The 17536-nt window shown below is 37.5% G+C and overlaps 1 protein-coding gene and 1 long non-coding RNA gene across 12 annotated transcripts in view; one reads left to right on the top strand and one right to left on the bottom strand.

The window, feature by feature from the left end:
- Window positions 1-17536, top strand: part of Tenm3 (teneurin transmembrane protein 3) — a 1282613-nt gene that overhangs the window by 621122 nt on the left and 643955 nt on the right. The gene's annotated exons all lie outside the window — the stretch shown is intronic.
- Window positions 2416-17536, bottom strand: part of LOC116069269 — a 36278-nt gene continuing 21157 nt past the window's right edge. Inside the window, exons 2-3 of the long non-coding RNA XR_004109950.1 lie at window positions 17231-17290; window positions 2416-2608 (exon numbers count right to left, since the gene is read on the bottom strand). This is a non-coding gene — a long non-coding RNA (uncharacterized LOC116069269). The remainder of the gene's footprint in view (window positions 2609-17230; window positions 17291-17536) is intronic.

The raw sequence follows: 17536 nt of genomic DNA, 5'->3' as shown, positions 1-17536 counted from the left end.
CATGCACACACATGCACATGTGTAAAGATGTCTATGTATGTGTACTGTGTGTGTATCTGTGTGTATGCATATATATGATGTGCGCATGCGTGTGTGTGTGTGTGTGTGTGTGTGTGTGTGTGTGTGTGTGTGTGTGTGTAGGCCATAAATATCAGGTATCTTTCTTGATCACCCCCACCTTGGGTTTTGAGACCAGATTTCTCACTGGCTACACTGTAGCCACTCAAGGATTTTCATCCTATGTTCTGGGAATCAGAACTTAGGTCCTCAATTTTGTACACCAAGTGCTTTATCCTCTGAGCCTAGCTCTCCAATGACCAATTCCAACCTACTAATGTGATTCTCCCTGAACATAGAGCTGTGAAAAAATATGCACAACCAATACTCGAATTTGTCATAAGCCAGAGCCAGCTCATCACTGGCTTGAACTCAAATTCTCTGAACCATATGTTCCAATGGAAAGCATGACCAGATTGGAAAAGCAGAAATCCAAATGATACTAAGGAATTGCCCAGACTCATCACTGTTGGCTCTTGCATTCTACATTGGGTTATTTTCCAGTGTTGCTGTAACCTGGAATGCTGAGAATAAAGATACAGGATATGGGGCTTGTAGCTTCCTAGGATTCTCTAACATTTTCTTTTCATCAGATGAGGTTAATGTCTTCTGAAGTTGATGTTCATTCTCTAGGACAGTGCTACTTACCTTTAGAGTACAGACAATAGCCAGGGCACATTATTAATAATGCTGCTTCCCCATCTTCTCTCACCTTCCTGATTCAGTAGGTTTGAATGCTCTGAGATCACTCGCCCCAGGGAGCTCTGTTGTTGAAAACGGAATCTAAGCTCAGTGCAATGGTTGAGCATCTGCAGTGTTTAAAAGAAATAGTACATACATGACCACGTGTGCTATTCTGACATCACTTTCAAGTCTGGAAAGTTCCCAAAGTCATCAGTTTCAAAAATTTTTCAGATTCCTAAATCTCACAGAGAGACTTTATACTCACAAGTCACGGATTATTACAGAGAAACAACTCAGGCCAGAGGTAGCCAGGGGCACAAGAACATAGGGAAGATGTTGATGTTTTCTCCCCAAGAAGTCAGGACAAATTGTGATAATGTGAGACTATTCAGAGTGTTCTGTATTGTCAATACAGAAAGCCACCCACACTGGAGGCTTCATGAAACGTATGACTGATCTGTTGCCCAGAAGTTTGACCTCAGACTCCAGGGTGCTTAATTCAAAGTGCTTTCCCTGATCCACAATGCTGAACTTTCTTTTCTTTTCTGGCGCCTCTTCTAAGGTGTGAAGAGCCCCATGCTAAGTCATGTTGTTATTATCTGCTGTCCCAAGGCCTACAAGCAAAGATTGCTTCTAGCACAAATGTCATCCTTCTTCTAGGACAATATTAACTCTTCCAGTCCACACCCACACTTAGTGAGAGCTCCTGAAAGCCTCACTCAAACTTCTGCTTTTCAAACCACCTTCATGGATCAAATTCAAATTCTTAACATGAAGTTTAATTCTTACTGAATTAAACTTTATCATAGATTCATGTGTATATATTTTTTAAAGTAATATATAGAGTCCTATGTTATCTCTGCTTTCAAGTATCCACCACAGATCTTGGGACATATTTTCTTAGAACTACTGTACAAGAGAATTAGGTAGGGCGTATTAGTTACTTCTGCTATCACCATGACAACACTCCTGATAAAAGCAACTTAAGAGCAGAAGAGTTCCTTCTGGCTCACTGAGTGTGCAGTACATCAGGACGGAGAATGTATGGCAGAATGAATGGGTGGAAGATATTTATATTCTGTCAGGAAGCCAAGAAGTAAATGACACCTTTCAGCTCTTTTCTCCTTTGTATTCAGTCTGGGACCCCAGCCTGTCAATTGGTCCCATACATATCCAGGATGTGTGTAGGCTTAGATTTTTCTTTCTTTCTTATTCATGTATTATCTTAGTATTTATTTATTTTTATCAGATATTTTCTTTATTTATATTTCAAATGTTATCCCCTTTCCAGTTTCCCTCCCTCCTGGAAACACCCTATCACATCCTCCCTGCCCCTGCTTCTAAGAGGGTGTTCCTCCATTCACCCCCCCCCCACTCCCACCTCTCCACCCTCAATTCCCCTACACTGGGGCATCTATCGAGCCTTCATAGGACCAAGGACCTCTCCTTCCATTGATGCATGACAAGGCCATCCTCTGCAATGTATGCAGCTGGAGCCATGTGAACTCCTTTGTTGATGGCTTTTTTCAAATCCTACTTTAATATGGGTTCACAAATGCTTCGACCCCCTTTCAAGCCCACTCTCTGAAAGTAAGGGAGAAAATATGGTAAATAGGACAAGGGGATGTGGACCTGTTTAGAAGTAGTTCTTTGTGCAATTCCAATCTCCCTTTGTCAGGATACCAGCAGTCCAGTTCAGTAGTGTCACCAAGAATGAATCAGCAGCAGCAGCACGATCCAGCAGAAACAGCCTGGCCTCTGGCCATTGGCACAAGTCAGTGAAAGTGGGCAAAATCAGCTGGAATGCCAGGAAACGTTCTCTGCCATGCTTCTCTCAATGAAGTGAAGATCAGCGTAGATGTGAGACCTACAAAGCATTGCAGGGCTAGCTATGCAAGCGCAACATCACTGTCTTTTGGGTTCTACTTATAATTCTCTCTAATACCACGTCTCCACTCATAGGTCTGCTTCAGCAAAACGTCACATGAGTTTGCCTATCATGACACAACCCTGAAATTCCCACTTCAGATGGGCCTTCCGGCCACAGTTCAGCCTCTCTGGAAACACCGAGTTGTGTCTCCTAGGTGATTCTAAATCCTGTCAAGCTGACAGTGAAGATGAACTCTGGAATTAATGGTTAATGGATCTGCGGCCAGCTGAAGACTGTCTAGCAAATGCCAATGTACCTTTATCACACCAAAACACAACACGGCTGAGAGAGAAAGGCACACTTAGCCTGTGAAAACTAGCAAACTCTTGCCTTCGAAAGAAGGGCAGCTACTTTCACAGATGCCTCTCTCTCTTTATGTTAATCATGTTTCTGAGTGAGTTCAAGAAAATTTGATAGGAAGTTTGCTGATTTACTGAGTAGCTCAGACGTTTTTTCTTATGATGCTTAACTTCAAGAGCAGGGTGCAGGCAGAGCCATTGTGTGACTAAAGAGCTTACTTACAAATGGTTTTATAGCCCTTAGGGTATCAAAATTGTTACTTTACCCATTTTTTTAGATTTGCAAGTGCAATACAATAAAAATGATTAGCATTTTCAAGGGGCACCAATCAGGGTTCTTAAAAATCACTTTAATTATATTTTGACATCTTATGTACTTTACCACAATCAGAGAAGAACTCAGGTATGTCAGTAATAAAAACAAGTGACACAACTCTGTGCCCTCTGTCAACCCCCTCAATGGCGAGATTCCCCATTGCCCTCACCCAGTGTACAGCAGAGTTTGTGGCCTCACTGAGTGAACAGCAGTGTGAGGACCCTTTCTAAACACTCAGGCCCGAGCCCTGGGCACTACACATCATGTTTTTACTCAAAAGTGTAGAGCGATCTCTGTTTATATTGGAAGTTATAGGAAGTGTTTATCTGCTGTGAAAATACTCACAGTGGGAGATGATAAGGCTCCAATATGAGGACCTTGGATTTGTGGTTTTATTTCCTTTGCTTTACAGGAGCTCCTAGGCAAAGATAACAGTCAAGACCACCGTGCCCTCTTTACAAAGGTAGAGGCAGAAATGCATGATAGTTTTTACCATAATAAATCTAAGCAAATTGATTTTTAATACCATTTGATAGCAATATGGTTTTTTTTTTTAAAAAGTATATACTTTGTTCTTTTTAAAGTTCTCTCTCTCTCTCTCTCTCTCTCTCTTTCTGTGTGTGTGTGTGTGTGTGTGTGTGTGTGTGTGTGTGTGTGTGTGTGTGTATGAGCAAGTATATAGGAATGTCTGTAGAGGACAGAAATTAAAGTTGGATGCCCTAGAGCTGGAGTTACAGGGGGTTGCAGTATTCCCCACGAGTGTGCTGGGAACTGAATCTAGTCTTCTACAAGAACAGCAGCCCCAAGCCCCAAGAAACTCTCTTAGTTGTCGAGCCATCTCTCCAGCATCATCTACAAAATTATATTAAGCATCCAAGCTAATCTATGCACTTTTCTTGTTCCTAAGATTAGGAAATAAAATGTCCTCTTCCCTCCAAGAGTCTGTAGGCTAACATGAAAAAGAGTAAGTAACGCCGAACACAATTGGTATTTTAAAGGGCTACAATGTGGAGAAAGATTATAACAAGGCTCAAAACACAGAATATAATAGGAGGCATTTTTCCGTGTTTCTTTAATTACATTAGATCACTAGGCGTCCACTTTTGTTAACTCTAGAGCTGGATATAGCTAAGTGGCAGAGTGTTTGCCTTGCAGGCACGATAACCCAGGTTCAATCCCTAGTACTACCAAGATATGTACATACAAAAGAAATGAAGGAAAAAACAAAGGTAGGAAGAAAAGAAGAAGTCCACTTCCTCTTCCTATTCCCATTCCTTGTTTTTTGTTTTTTGTTTTTTGTTTTTTTGTTTTGTTTTGTTTTTTTGGAAGAAAGGGTCACACTAATCCTGTGTTCAAAAGGCCAGGACTACACTGAAGTCCTCCTTGTCTAGTTCTCTTCATCAGTTTTATATTTAGAATGAGAAAACAAAGTGCATCATCAAGAACAATACAAGAATCACCATATTTAACCCAGTTTCTTAGAACTAAATATGTTAATTTTATAAATAGTTCTAAATTCATAGTATAAAGACTACATTAACTTTTGGATCTGAATTTCATGTGAATAACCAACATATTTGAGCTAAAGTCTATAATGTCCTTATTTTGAATACATGATTTGAGGTCAAGCATCATGACATGTAAATTCAGAGTAATACTTGGGAGGCAGAGAAAGGAGGATTGCTCAAGTTTAAGGCTAGCCTAGTGGCCATGAGGAGTTACGGGCCAGCCAAGGCTGAACACTGAGACCTTATCTGGGAGGCAGAGGCAGGTGGATTTCTGAGTTCGAGGCCAGCCTGGTCTACAGAGTGAGTTCCAGGACAGCCAGGGATATACAGAGAAACCCTGTCTCAAAAAAAAAATTGGGGGACTAATATTTTGATGTAAAAAATATCTTATAAAGTTGATCACTATCCTAAGACTATGCTATAAACAAATGATTTAGATACTGTGTATACTTAATTTTAACATATGTGTAACTATAATTTATAGATAGATTATACCATGATTTATGCAATATTTATTATGATTATGATATAATTTAAATGTGTATTATATACTATTTTAAGTATATCATATACAATATGTAGTATAATATATTATATAACATTATATTATATAATGTATAGGCTATAATTTGCAACTACTATATGGAGTGATTATTCTATAATTTCATACCTGTAGACTAAGTAAAGAATTGAACAATGCAGTTAGATACTGATTTATTTTCACTTTAATAGAAAGATACTATATTTACTCATATACTATGAAAGTAAGCACATTCCTTTTGATGTTACAAAATATAACCAGTAAGAGAATGAGTACATTTTGATGCAAAGGCAGGCAAGCCCCTTGCATATAACTACAGTAATGCATCAAGAACAGGTATATCTGTGACCCACAGCTGCCTTGGTTAAGTGACTCAGCCTGGATCAACATTTTTGAGAACTGATTTTTCCCTCATTCCCCTAACCTCTGTCATTTAGATTTTGTTAAAGAAACGGATCTACAAAATGTGAGTTAAATATCAATGGTCCTCTATCCTACAAGAACATGTGTATATGAAGTCTTCACATAATGAAACTGTCCTTGAAGACAGATTGTATCAAACTCTGACTCCAGCACCAAACCCAGCCCGCAGACTCCTCATCCAATCTTTCTCATGATTCATGACATAAGAATGGATTTTATATCTAATAATTGGTAGTGGGGCAAAAGAATATTTCTTGAGCAACAACAAAAACAAACAACAAAAAAAAACCCTACATGACTGTCACCTTCACTATCCACAAATACAATTTTGTTGGCATCCATCCATGTCCACTCATCAGAGTCCAGTCCAGGAGGCCTTCAGCCTCTCTGGCAGTGTTGAGAAGCTGCGGCAGGCATCCCATGGCCCGCAAAGCCAAGAAAATATTTTCCATCTGGCTCTTCAGAGGAAACGTTTTCCTACCCTGTTCAAGAATACGGATACTTGAGCAGCTTGTTTTGGATCTTGATAGCCTAATCCAGAACTAAGGGGGGGGGGTTTCACTCGTGACAGCAGGATTGATGATAATAAGAAAAATCTTCCCATATGTGATGTTAGTTTGATACCCGATGTACTTTCAAATGGAAGAGTGCAATTCTTCAAAGATGTGAGAAGATGGAACAGACAGCCAGCAATTTGGCATAATTTAGTTGTAGGCTTGCCTGAAAGAGCAAGCTGAATCCAGGAAACAAATAGATGACTCAAACTATAGCGAGTCCAAAACCATTATAATTCACGGAGCGTAGGTAACTTTTAGACTAAGATTTAGTGAAAATCTACAATTTGGAGACTGTTTAACTAACTAAGACATGCAGGAGATGTTGTTAGCATATTGAAGGCTTCTTATAATTTTTGTAGGCATTCTCATATCTTTCAAAGTCAAAGAAAAGCATGTCAACTGGAAGAAATAGAAATGGTTGTATATAGTTTTTTCAAGATCTCCCATGAAAACCTCCTGGACTTGGATTAAGACATTTAGAACCCAGTGATTCTAAATCAGTATTTGTAAGGTTTTATCTCCTGTTTTGTAGTTAGCATTCTTTTCAGACCAACGTAGTCTGACAGTAACTCAGCATTTAGAGATGTTTACTGTTCAAACATTAAGGCTGGTGTTCTTGAATACATTCTAGAAGTCTGCTCCTTAAAGTTATAAACTATAATAGTCCTACTCACTGAGACCTTTAAATTGATGGATCAAAGGCATAATAAATCATAAGAATTCCTCAGTACCTTTTTATACACAATGGCCTTGGGTTTGACAGCCAAAGACAGAAAGCCTTTCTAAAAGGCATCTAGTTTGTAAAACGATGAGGTTTACATTCAAGAACAGGTTGATTATGTTTGCAGATACACAAGAAATGGAAAGTTAACACACTGTGAACAAATACAGACGTTCTAAATAGATATGTTTCTATGGATATGTGCTGAAGGAGTTTTTAATCTATGTCCTTAATTTGACAATCATCCTTTGCAATTCTGCTACATCACTTAAAGTGTGTCCCTCATTTTAAGGAAGACAGTTACAGAGAATCCCTTTTCTTATCTTGAAGGAAGCTTGATAGCTTAAATAGGAATGGCCCCCATAAACTTACGTGTTTGAAAGTTTGACCATAGGGAATGGCACTATTAGGAGGTTTAGCCTTATTGCAGTAGGTGTGGCCTTGTTGGAAGAAGTGTGTCACTGAGGGGATCAATTTTGAGGTCTTATATTCTCAAGCTATGTTCATTGTAGCTCAGTCTCCTTCTGCTGCCTGTGGACCAAAATGTAGAATTCTTGGCCTTTCCAGCACCATGTCAGCCATCATGTTGCCATGCTTCTTGCCATGATGACAAATGAACTAAAAACTTCTGAAACTGTAAGCCAGCCCCAATTAAATCATTTTCTCCATGAGAGTTGTTGTGGTCATGTTGTCTCTTCACAGCAATAAAACCATAACTAAGAAAAAAAGAAGTATTTTGGCATATCTCAGGTCAGGTATGAGATCCACATTTTCTCTTACTGTGACACACTGACAACAGTTGGAGAAATAGAGGAAGATCAGTGAAGAACCCATTGTAAACCAAGTGAATATTTTATTCCACTCATCTTCTTGGATTTTAATGCTCTTGCATGGACCACAGGTAATATGTTTTTTCAGTTCAAAATTTTCTAACTGTAGAACTAGATAACCCATGCACACCATATCAAGTCATGTGTTTGACTTTTCATCATGTTAACAAGTTCCTGAGATAAACAGTTTAATGAAGAAAATAATTATTTGGGCTCATGGTCTCAGCAATTTTAGCCCATGGTTGAGGCTCCATTGTTAAGGGCCTACCATGTGCTGAGATAGGTAGTTGAAATAGAAGATTTTGGCATCAGGAAGTGGTAGAGGAAAGGTGTTCATCTTATAGCACATAGAGAGAATAGGAAGGCATGGAAAATAATGTCTAACAACATGATACTAGTGATATACTTTTTCCAACTAGACTCCATCTCTGAAATTTTCCAACCCCTCCTGGTAATGCTGTTAGATTGCAAAGTCATCAAAGTTGACTTCATTGATGGTAGTAAAGCCCTCACAATCCAGTGACAACTTCAAATCCCATTAGTAGCCAAGCAAGCACTTGAGAAGTATCTCAAAAAGATATCACAATGGACTCATACATATTTTTCTTTCTTCTATTTTTACACCTCTTATACTTACTAAAAATTTCTCCTTTCTTCCAGATACCATTTTTTCTTAGTTAACATTACTGTGTAGTAATTTCCACTCAGATAAAAATGTTCATTTTGGAGGAAAGATTTTTAAGACACAGGATGTTCTCTGAGGTAGAAGAAATATTCCATCCTCCAGGAAGCTGGGTAAACAACTCAAAGGTTTCAGGAATTCCCTGAAACTAACTAGATATACTAGGCTCCTCACTCCCTAAGCTTCTATAAGCAATTAGGTCTGCTAAGAGATCTACTCAGACAAGGTTCCACCACCCAAGCCACCTGGAAAATGAAGAAACAGGGGACCTGTCTAGAAGACTCTTAAGTCACCAATGCAGCCTAAATGAGGTTCAGACCAACAGAACCATCTGGAAAGGTCTCTCTTAAACATGTTGAACTTCATGAAGGCTGTGTAATGAGCTCCAGGTTACTAGCATTGATGATTCGTCATCCACTTTGGGGTGGCCTTTTAGTAATGCAGATGTCTTTGAGTCATTTCTGCTCTTGTTAGTAAACCTCCATCCAGATTTCTGTAAGTAACCTCAATAAAACTATGATGATATCTTTAATTTGCTCTGTTGTTGGTATGCTATCTAGGGTAAATGGATATTGTTGAATATATACTACAAATAGATATTATATCTATGTTACATACATATTATATAATATAAATAGATCTTTGCTGTGTTATATATGATATAAGTGGGCATTATCTATATTATATATCAATGATATAATATAGGTAGGTATATAAATTACACATTTACAATAGATATTGTAAATAGAAATTGTTCAAGAATAGCACACACAACAAACACGGCCACAGAGGTGTTTGTCACCATACACTCTAGAAGGACATTCTTGTCCTCACTTGGGACACTGTTTCTCAGAGCTGCATTTGCTTCCGTTCCCCCTTCCCTACCCTTATGGGGAACACAGAGTTTCCCTATACAATATTCATCAAATTAGATTCTTGAGATGAATTTGAAAAGAGAACAAGAAAACAGCATCTCTGATAATGTTACTGAAATATTCTGACCTTTTGTATCATCAAAGATAAGGCCAGTTTATAGGATTTTATTGGGTTTTCACAAAGAAAAGTAATCAATAGTTATTGACATCCCTCAGAACAATGTGTATAAAATTATAGTGTCCTTTTCCTATGTGTCTGTGAGGATCTTGTTTTCTCTCTGTTTAATGCAGAATTCCTACTGGGGCAAGGAGCAGTAACCTGAATATCCACTCTCCAGTATTTATTAACTTCCAGGTTTCAAAACTGTACACAGATTAGTGTATATGTGTTTTATGCAGTTATTTCATCCTTTACATTTCTGGATGTATGTTCATTGCCACAGCAATCTCTCCTCTGAGTGATGTTCTTCAAGATTAGCTGTTAAGACCTTGGAATTTCAGCTTCATATTGATTCTTCCTTGGATAAATGCTATTCACTCTTACTTTTAAAAAGTCAATACTATTGCTAGTGAAGGAATAGCTAGGAAACCTATCCTGATGGTAGCTCTTTGGAGGTCATGCATGTAAGCTGTTCTTAGTTCTATAGTTAATAATTTTATTAAGCCAGCACTTATTTGTCCTCCTCTGTAAATTATAAACTATATAAAGCTATTATATTTAAACATCCAACTGCTATTCTGAAAGTTAAAATACATTTGTAAGGAGAAAAAACTGTCTTCTAAATGAATGAATGCCTTACAAAATACCACCATTTAATGAAGGACATTCTACTCATCTTTGGTAGTGACAATGTTTGAAAAAAGCAGCCCAGCTTTTTTAAAATTAGAGTTACAGATTATGTTTGCTATCTTAATTTTAGAAAGGATTTGAGATCATCCTTTCACACACACACCTGCCCCCTACTCTGACTTGGGTTGTTTTTCTTAAGGTCATTCCACAATTGAAATGAGTCTACAAAGAAAGGGAAGAACTGCTTCTAGTGAAGAACTCAGGAGAAAGAGACTGGAAGTTGTGTTTGGGGACTAGAAATAGATTTCACCTGCTCATTTTATCCCTACTCTCTATTACCAGAGATAATTGAGAGTTGACCGAACTTAAATGAATAATGAATATATACCAACATACTTTTTTCGATATGAGAAATAAAAATGTAAGATTATTTCCAAGTACTTAAATTGTCCTACAAAAGTGTTTCCTTAAATATAAGTCCTCCTCAGCAGTAACATCAAAATCAAATCCCAAATAAGTATTATGCACAAATACAATATGCATGTGGTGGGGCAGGAATGAGAAAGAAGGTGGATAGAGCAGAGATGAGAGAGAAGGAGAAAGAGAGAGAGGAAGAAAGAGGGAAAGAGAATGAAATTTGCATGCCTTAAAAACTTAGGGATTCACTCTTACTAACTTTAATGATTTTGAGGGAACTCAATCTACATGAACTGTTTTAATTTCTTTTGCCCAGAATATGCTAAGATAGACACATAACTTCACCTTTTCCTAATGATTCAAAGCCATCCTTACACATCTTAATGAGTAGAGCTCTTACAAATACTGAAAGATGGCCAGACGTTTGCCCTTTATATTAATTAAAGTCACACTACCTGGCTGTTTTTCAGTAATTCTGTCCAACTTTTAATATTTTTCAGTTTTCCTCTTTTAAGTATTTCTTCTTTTCACTTGGACACTTCACATTTCAAAGCCATAAATGGATTTATTAAAATTATGCAGTAAGTGAAAGCAGTTACTGAGAACAAACTTTGGAAGTCCCCATGAATGATGTGCTTAGGTGTGTTCTTTTCCATTGGGAATTTTGGACATCCATTTATAGTACTCAATAATAAGCCTCAACCTCTTCCTCCCTCTTCTTGCCTTATTTTTTTCTTGGCCACACCACAGAGAGCCATACCATTAAGTTCCACCTGTGAAAATGTAAATTCTAATAAATCTGACTTATAAAATATGCATATGCAAATGAAAGGAAATACATCTCTATGTATGCATAGAAATGTATGGTACACAATGAATTGAACAAATGAGAGCTACTTTCTTAGTAAGGGAAGTGTATGTAAGTATGTACTTTCTTAGTAGAATTACAAACTGGATGAATATTCACAGAACAAAATCTCCATTAAACATACAACATTAGGGTTGTGGAAAGCTGAAGGTACATAACCCTGATCCACAGGGACTGTATTCTAGGAATGCAGTGAATAACAGAAATCACAAATAATACCAGCCCCTATATGCACTATGTTTTTCTCTCATACATAATATCTATAACATATATTAATTTATGAATTATACCTAGTACACGATTTAACAACATGAGAGCTCTATAAAACCACCTTAAGTGGAGAACTTTGCATTTCACTTGAAGAAGACACTCTCCACAGTTTCTTTCTAACATATCCAAATTTCAATATCATGACTTGTTTTGGACACATTGCTAAGTATAACAGAGTGATTTGCATACAGACCCTGCATTATTCCAAAAATGGTTCTGACAGTGGAGGTAACAAGCAAGATATACAGAGCAGATACACTGACCAAAGAAATGACTTACATTTTGGGCAAGAAGCAATATAGAATGAGAATTTATCCCAGTACTCAAAATGTCGTGTAACTTAACACATATGTATGGATTTTCTAGAACTTTCTAGCTACTATTTTTAGGCCACTGTTATGAAATTGCAAAAAGAAATGAAACTAATAATAAGTGGGACTATTATATACCTGATCTGTTCTCAAAATACATATAATTCACATACAAACAATTGAATTTTTTCTACATTTGCATATACAATCTATAGTTTTATTTTTATATATAACATAGGTGAACAAATCATGTAAGTTCTCCCTCAGATGCCATGAGTCCTAACAGTCTCCTCCATGTTTATATTCTAGTCAATGAAGAAACACAAAATCAGTGAATGCTTTCCTACATGCTTGGATGGAAAAGTTATGACTTAACCTTCAAAACGTCAGTGACTATTCATGGAAAGTTAAATATTTGAAGCAGCTATAATCCAGTAGTAACCACTCTTTTGGGGTCCTTTATGTACTGGGCTCCATATGAAACAATTGAAATTTAGTGCTGTAGAATTGCTTTGATTCTGTACTCAGTGAGAAGTAGGATTTACTGAAAAGAGGAACTCCATGCTAGGAAAATGCTTAGGAACCCTTAACAATTCAATAGAGTTCCAGAGGTTTAAGCCATGCAATACCCCATGTAAAAAGGTTCAGGTTGGTAAAATGGGCTTCATCTCTTTTCATCAATGCATAGTGGACACCAGTTCTTGGTAGTAGTGTTGCCTCTTGGTTTCCTTTGGTTTCCTGCAAATTCTCCAGTTCATAGCGCCATAGAGACAGAAACACTTTTGCTTGGTTTTCCACAGCTCACTTTCCTAAAGAGAAACTGAGAGGCCAGTGATCCCTGACCCCCTCTGCCATCTAAACCATTCATTGACTTTTACAGAAGTTTTAAGTTGATAAGAAAATTTAATAAATAAAAGGGTAGAGATGCATATAACATCAGCACCATAAATACACAAACTCTCCCCAAACCGATGCTACAAAACAATAATAGATTTGGTATAGTTCAAGAACCCATGTGGAAGCCTGTGCTTAACTAGGGCTCAGTCTTTGTATTTTATTTTTGGTTTTGTATTTTTTGGATGAGGGAGTTGGTTTGCGGTTTTTGTTTGGAGTGTGCACCAAAGTATCCTGTCATGACATTTATCCATCTCTGTAGTGTCATACCCAGTAGTTTCTCTGACCCCAAATCTGCATATTCATCTATTCATCCCTTCCTTTTCTATTCGAACAACAGCCAGTGATCTTTTAACTGGCCATATAGGTTTATCTAGAGTGTAATATAGTTGGGAACATACAGAATGTAGTCTGGAGATTGCCTTCTTTTGGTTAGTAGTGTATATCCACATTTTGTCTGGGTTCTTTTTTTTTTTTACCACTGATTGGTCTAGATTTTCTATTCACCAACTGAAGGGTATCATGGTTACTTCTACATTTGGATAATTATGAATAAATATTTCTGAGGAAGTATGTGCACATGTTCATGTGCATGTGTGTACATGTGCATGTGTGTGAAGTTTTCAACATATCTTAGTAAATACCAAAGAGAATGATTGTTAGATCTGGTGATAGGGATGTTTAGTTTCATAGGGAATTTACAAACAATTTGCTAGCAAGCTATACCATTTTACCTTCCCATCTGAATGAAGGAGAGGCCTTGATTCATCAGCATTGATATTGTCAGAGGTTTGTACTGTGGCCATTCTAATAGGTATGTAGTGATACTTTCTTATCCCTTTAATTGCAACTGTCTGGTAGCACGTGTTCTTGAACATCTTACATATCATAACTTGACATATATACAACAGTTTAGTATGGACTTTTAGCATTTTTGTCTTGGGGGAGCATTCATTTTGATATCACTCAGTTTTGGTGTTCTTTGCATGTATGTCTAGCCATTGATTTTTAGAGATATCTTTTACAAGTATTTTCTCTGGGTTTGTAACTTATTTTTTTGTTATCTTGTTTTTTGGTTTTTGTTTTGTTTTGTTTTGTTTTGTTGTTTTTGTTTTTGTTTTTGTTTTTTTGAGACAGGGTTTCTCTGTATAGCCCTGGCTGTCCTGGAACTCACTCTGTAGACCAGGCTGGGCTCGAACTCAGAAATCTACCTGCCTCTGCCTCCCAAGTGCTGGGATTAAAGACATGTGCCACCACTGCCCAGCCATTTTTTTGTTCTCTTGATATTGTATTTTATAGGTCAATTTTTCAAATAGTAAATAATCCCAGTTTATTAATATTTTGTTTGGGATATTTGTTGATGAAGGGATGAACTATACCCTCAGTGTTGTACATAAAGTCATTACCAAGAACAATGTCAGTTATATTTTTTCCTCTATTATAGTCTGGAAGGTTTATAGTTTAGCATTTACACTTAAGTCTTAAATCCTTTCTGAATTAATTGGGGGAAGGGTGTATCTACATTCATCTGTTACACACAAATGTCTATTTATTGAGACAATCTATCCCAAGGCCTCTGGTTCTTTGTTGTAGATTAGCGTGCAGTTACATGGATCTAATTCTGGACTAGCTAGTCCCACAGATCCTATTCTTTTGCCAGCCCCACATTGCATTGATTCCAGCTGCTGTACAGGAGATCCCGATGTTGGGAAATGCCAGACCTCTGACTAGGTTCTTCTCCTTGAATGCTGAGTTAGCCATTCTAGGTCTTTGCCTTTCCATAAAAACCTTATGATCATTTTGTTGATATCCACAAAAAAAAGTTGCTGAGCTTTAAGCTGAGGTTGCATTGATCTGCAGATCAAGATAAGAAAAGCTGGTCCTTTCAAATCATTGAGTCTAGGCCCGTGAGATGACTTTTGGAGGATAAAGGTGCTTGCTGTCAAAGATGAGAGCCTGAGTCCCTGGAACCCACATGGTGAAAAGAGATGACTCATGAAAGTTGTCCTCTGAAGTCCATCCCTTAGCATGGATGTACACACACACACACACACACACACACACACACACACATACACACATACAAATGAATGAATAAATAAATAAATAAATAAGAGAGATAAACAAACATATGTACATAATAAAAATCTGAATCTTAATATCTAGATATAGGATACTTTATTTAATTCTTATTTGACATCATTAATTCAAATTTATAGTTTTCACATTATACTAATTATTAACATTAATTGTTACTAATATTAACTTACAGAGTACCATTTCAAGAATTAATATAAATGGTAATACTTTAGTTTGAAACTCTACTTGTTAATTGCCAATAAACAATACAGAAGGAATTTTGTTTATTAGTATTATTTCCTACATAAATTATTATCATTTGTAATGGCATTACTTCTAGAAGTGTCTTATAGCTCCTTTTAGCTGTTTTTGTATAAATTATCTCATCATCTGTAATCAAAGATAGTTTTGTTCATTCATACCTTATCGGTATATATTGTATTTCCTTCCTAGTTACATAAGCTGGGACTCCCTGAACCCTGTTAGAATGCAGTATTGATAGGCAGTACTAAGCTGAAGAGCTTCAAGTTTCTCATCATTATATGATGTGTGCTGTAGTGTAACATATATTATATGTGTATACTTTATATATACATACTCTTTATTCTCTAACAGTGTCAATTCTTTATCTTCTTTTTCTGTTCTTCTACTTTTCTTTCTTTTCTTTAAGACAAGTTCTCAGTGTGTTGCCCTGGCTAGTCTGGAGCTCACCATGTAAACTAAGCTGGCTTTGGATTCACAGAGATTTGCTTCCCTCCACCTCCCAAAGTCCAGGGATTAAGGGTATGTGCCACTACACCTCACCTTTAACTGACATCTTCTAATCACAAATGGTGTTGGACTTTGTCACATATCTTTTGTGCACCTATTGCTATAACAACATGACCTTTGCTCATTATCTTGTTGGTGTGCTGGGCTGTATTAATCCACCTTTGAACCAGCCTTGTGTAACTCAAAACGAGTCCCACCTGGTCATGGTGTATGATTCTCTGATGCATCATTGGATTTGACTTGCTAATATTTTTGTCAAGAATGTTTGCTTCTGTGCTCAGATGTGTGAAAAATACCTGTCAGATTTGGAATGTAGGTTTGTTGAAAGGCATACACGAAATGCTAGGTACAAAGAAAGTGCTGCATATAGGCCTTTAGCAAGGAGGAGGAGGGAGAATTCCACACACCTAGACCCGTGGCTTGGTCTCAGTCTTTTAGAAAACCTGAGTCCCAGCCTGTGAATGTCACCAGAGCTTCTCCCCGTACCTCCCCTGGTCCCCCCTTCCCCCATCCCTTCAGAGAAGGTAGCTGCAAGAGCTGTAGAAGATATTTTCCCCTCCCCTGTAGTAGCCAAGGCTCTGATAAAATGCTAAGACTTTCACCTTTCACAAAAGAGTTTCTCCTGAGGACAGAACTTGCCCAGAACACTAAGGTCTGGCATAGTTCAGAACAGTTCCTTCTCCTCTCAGCGTAAAGCACAGGGCAATAATTCTTCTGTGATTACCATGAGGACCTGGTACAGCTCCTGGAGGTGCCACCCATTAAACTGTGACTTTCTCCATGACTGCATGCCCCGCCCTGCTCATCTCTCAGATTTGTCTGTTCCGAGATTGCCATAGTTCATCAGTCACAGCTCAGCTGTTCCTCAGAGTTCTGCCCGTCAGCGTCTCTGGTTTGTGATGCTTCCTATTTGCTTTCTAAAAGCTGGAAGCCAGTTTCTTCCCGTGGCTTCACCCCCTTAATAGGTCTAAGAAAATTTGTTCATTTTTCTTTTGCTGAGTTTTATTTTCTTTTAACTTGTTAATGAAGACTCCTACTCAACTTACACCCCATACTACAAACTGTGAGGCCACACTAATTTGGAGATGAACGTAATGCACAGTTTGTGAGTCCAGTGAGTTGCTATTCTCACACACACATGCGTGCGCACATGCACACACATGATTCCCCAGCTGCACACATTTCTCTTGTTTACCATCTAAAGTAGGTCCAGATATTCAAAGAAATGGTAAGGTCATGAATCTGCAAGGCTGTAAAGTCTGTTCTCTTGATATGACTCATGGAAGTTTAGCCTATTCAAGCCTGCAAAGAAATCCCTCCATTTTCATTTAGACACTGGCAAACAGTGGCAAAATTCTCAATCTGGTCAAAATTAAATAATAAATATTTTTAAAATCACATTCTTACCTTTCTTCCAAAGTTCTTGTATGTTTTTGCTTCCTTTATTCTTATTGCCTTCCTTAACTCCTGCAATCACAATTGATTTATTCAATAAGTATTTATTGTACAGTTTCTGTGTCCCAGACTCAATTGAGGATGTTGGCAATTCCCTAGTAGACATAACAAAGACCACCCTTATGGAGGTTACCTAAAACAGTATAACAAACCCACATAAATATATAAATATAGATACAGGTTGTATATCTATAATGGGTATATGTATATGTATGTATATATGAACAGGTAAATTATCTGTGATGTTATAAATCAATA

The sequence above is a fragment of the Mastomys coucha genome, unplaced genomic scaffold (genome assembly GCF_008632895.1).
Source record: "Mastomys coucha isolate ucsf_1 unplaced genomic scaffold, UCSF_Mcou_1 pScaffold22, whole genome shotgun sequence".
Lineage (NCBI taxonomy): Eukaryota > Metazoa > Chordata > Mammalia > Rodentia > Muridae > Mastomys > Mastomys coucha.
This window is presented reverse-complemented; position numbering and strand designations above follow the sequence as displayed.